Consider the following 3,256-nt stretch of genomic DNA (forward strand, 5'->3'; position numbering starts at 1 on the left):
CACGGAATGCAATGCGATTTTTTACGTCAGAAAAATTTTTTTTTGCAAAATTGCAGTTTCTAAAGAGAACAATTAAAAACGTATTGAATGACGCTGATGTTTTATTATGTTTTTAAAGATTTTGCGATAACTAAATGTCATTACTTAAGATACAACTTGATAAAAGAAAGTTTCTGATATCTGATAACTAATATCTGTAAAGCCTGAAAGTAGACGTGAATAGTGATCTAGCTTGCATAAGAAAGTCTTACTTGTAGAACAAATATGTATATGCAAATAGAAAACCTGCATTTCGAGTATATGATACTTTAGAACATTTAATTGTGATCCTTTCGATTCGTAGATATATTCTTAGAATAATAAATTAATATTCTTAAAACAATGTCCTGAATCTAATTAACTTATTCTTCCAATAGTTCAGATATATTAATTAGAAAATTTTTTAAATTGTTTTAGAATTCTTGAGCAATAAAATAAAAAAAGATTACCACACCACTTTATTTTTGAATTATATATTTTTTAAACGAAAGTTAAAAATAAAACTTAAGAAATGAAAATACAAATTAAAAAATATCTTCTATCATATAACGTACTATAACAGTTTTTATATAATTCTGTTTGCAATGATTAACTTTTTCGTGTGATAAAAAATAAGTGTCTGATAGTAATACAATATACAGTAATGCTATTTATAGTAATGCATTTCTATTTTTTCCTTTTTCCAGAAGTATCTGTACAAAATACCTACAAGTGATATGATATATATTATAAGAATTTCCAGAATTCTTTCACTTCGATGTAAAAATGTTGATTTGTATGCATACTTTATTATTGTTCCGCAAGACATAAAAATGTAACGTGATCGTTTTTTTAAGATTTTTTTCATAAATACAGAAATGCCTTCAACTCTGATAGGACTATTTAACACAATAACGTAACTGTATAAAGATTAAAGCTTATGATCTGTCATCGTATGAGAAAAATATGAAAGAGAAAATATAAATAAAACAGATGCAGGAAATTACAAACACGTAAAACGATCTGACTTATCGATTTAAACGATCTAATGTAAATATAATAAATCTTATAAATAACGTATTCACTGTTATTTAAACTGCGCACTTTGCAAAAGAAATTGAAAAGAATTTTATTTTCACATTTGTATAATTCGTTTTTAACCGATTTTATACATATATATAGAAATAAGCAAAATAACATTTATATATAAATATATACATTATAGGTTTCTACTTCTTTAGTCATCTAAATAGATCATATTTTTATTAATATAAATAAAATGTAATGTTTATAGAATTTCGGAGAAATAAGAAGATGTCTTTTTAAGAGACCTATATCAATATCGGCGATTTTTCTCTAATAAATAATTTCGTTAAAGAGTAATTTTTCGTTAAAGAGAATTTATAAGTAATGACAAACAATGAGATTAAATATAATATTGAGTTGAAAATTAAAATACATTCTAACGGATTAAAACGCGCATGTAAGATCTCCTACGATATCGCGTTGCTGCCTGTAATTATTATTTTGTGTTTCGCTGCCTTGCAATTTTACCATCCCATAATCTTCACATTAAGTTCTATTAGAGCGTACCGGAATCGCCTCAGGTGGTTGCCCGTTACGCAAAAAGTAACCGTTGTTGAATGACACACCAAATAAAGAGAGACTATACTCATTCCGGAAAAACGAGAAAGCTGGGAACTACGTGACAATGATTACGTATCTGCAAATTCCAGAGATATAAGTGAGAAAATTGAAATAAAAGATATCAAAACTCGTCGCCAGGTGTGACTCTGTACGAACACTATGAACGATTGTTATCGATATCGCGATGATGAGATACGGTTATTACAAACTTCCGCACTTCGCATTCGTGATTAAAATCGTGTTACCGTGAATGGTTCTTGAAAACGTTAAGTGTGCTTGCTAATTGCAAGCGTCAAAGTCAAAATGTATTTGTAAATTCGAAGAAATTACGAAATGAAAAAAGTTTCTCAACCATTCGGGTTAAATTGTTTATCTAAATGCTGGATAATGTGCACATTCTGTCCTAAGTTTTGTAAATATAATACCTACACATATAACTATCAAAGCGAATTCTGTTTGCCAATTCTATAATGTCTGCATTTAATATATTAAAAAAAAAAAATACTTACATTAAAAAAAAATACTTACATTTAGATGAGATAACGCAGGAAAAAAACGATGACGAGAAAAGAAAGTAGATACCAGACGTAAACGCCGTGAAAGAGAGAAATCAAATACAAAAACTATGACAAATAAGTGTAATGGTACGATTTAATAGCGAATACTTTAACTCCCGTGTTTATTCGAAGAGGAGAAATTGCATATTTTACAATCGATAAGAGATGCTGCAACAGCTTGAATTTTCGTTTAATACTTCTTTCTTGATTCATAAATTTTAGTCTTAAAAAATTCACGTTGAGGTTTCCGTTCAATCTCATCAGAGAAAAAAAGAAGAATCATTTAATCCATTTTTATTTGAAGCAAATCTTTTCGTTTAACGTTAAAGTTTGTAATTTGTAAAACATATTAGACTTGAATATAAATAGAATCATAATATGCATGATATGAAGGTAAATTAAAAAAATTTGTGTAATATTTACACAAAAGAATACAAAAAAACATATATTATTATATATTTATCTTATGAAGAATAGATGCAATAATAAACAAAATTAACAAAGTTTAAGTAAATTAAATATACTAGTTGTACGTTCAACAGCGTTATTTAAGGTTATTTTTACAAGATTTACAGTTTTCATGTTCTAGAATTTACCTGAACTATTAGAAAGTAAGATCTAATTATGTTTGTTAAAGGGTTATGATGAGACTTACGCTGGCATGAAGTGTTTCAATCGCGTTGTACCCTCGCGGAAATAGAGAAGTCGACTAGAGAACGAGTCAATCGAGGAAACGTTATAAACTAAGATACGATTAGAAAAAAACGTATGTCGCGGATTCACTGCGAAATAAATACTCGTGTGAACGTGTCTTGCATATCGATCAACAATGTTAATCTTCCACTAACCTTATTGAACAGCGAGAGATAATCGACAAAAGGAATTGCTGAAGGATCGCAGCGATGACAGCGAACAGGTAGATAGGTAGTCAGTCAAGACGAGCGAATGCACACTGGCAGATACTCAGGCAAATAGGCAGGCAATCATTCAGGTGGACATGAATATCGGTAGGTATGTATATATATATATATATA

The 3,256-nt window shown here is 28.8% G+C and overlaps 1 protein-coding gene across 1 annotated transcript in view; it reads right to left on the reverse strand.

Moving 5' to 3' along the window:
- Positions 1 to 3,172, reverse strand: part of LOC108694257 (putative fatty acyl-CoA reductase CG5065) — a 35,942-nt gene extending 32,770 nt beyond the window's left edge. The window contains exon 1 of the mRNA XM_018203628.1: positions 3,071 to 3,172. The gene's annotated coding sequence lies outside the window, so the exon portion shown is untranslated. The remainder of the gene's footprint in view (positions 1 to 3,070) is intronic.
- Between the last annotated feature and the right edge of the window lie 84 nt (positions 3,173 to 3,256).

Source organism: Atta colombica, unplaced genomic scaffold (genome assembly GCF_001594045.1).
Source record: "Atta colombica isolate Treedump-2 unplaced genomic scaffold, Acol1.0 scaffold12, whole genome shotgun sequence".
Taxonomy (NCBI): Eukaryota; Metazoa; Arthropoda; class Insecta; order Hymenoptera; family Formicidae; genus Atta; species Atta colombica.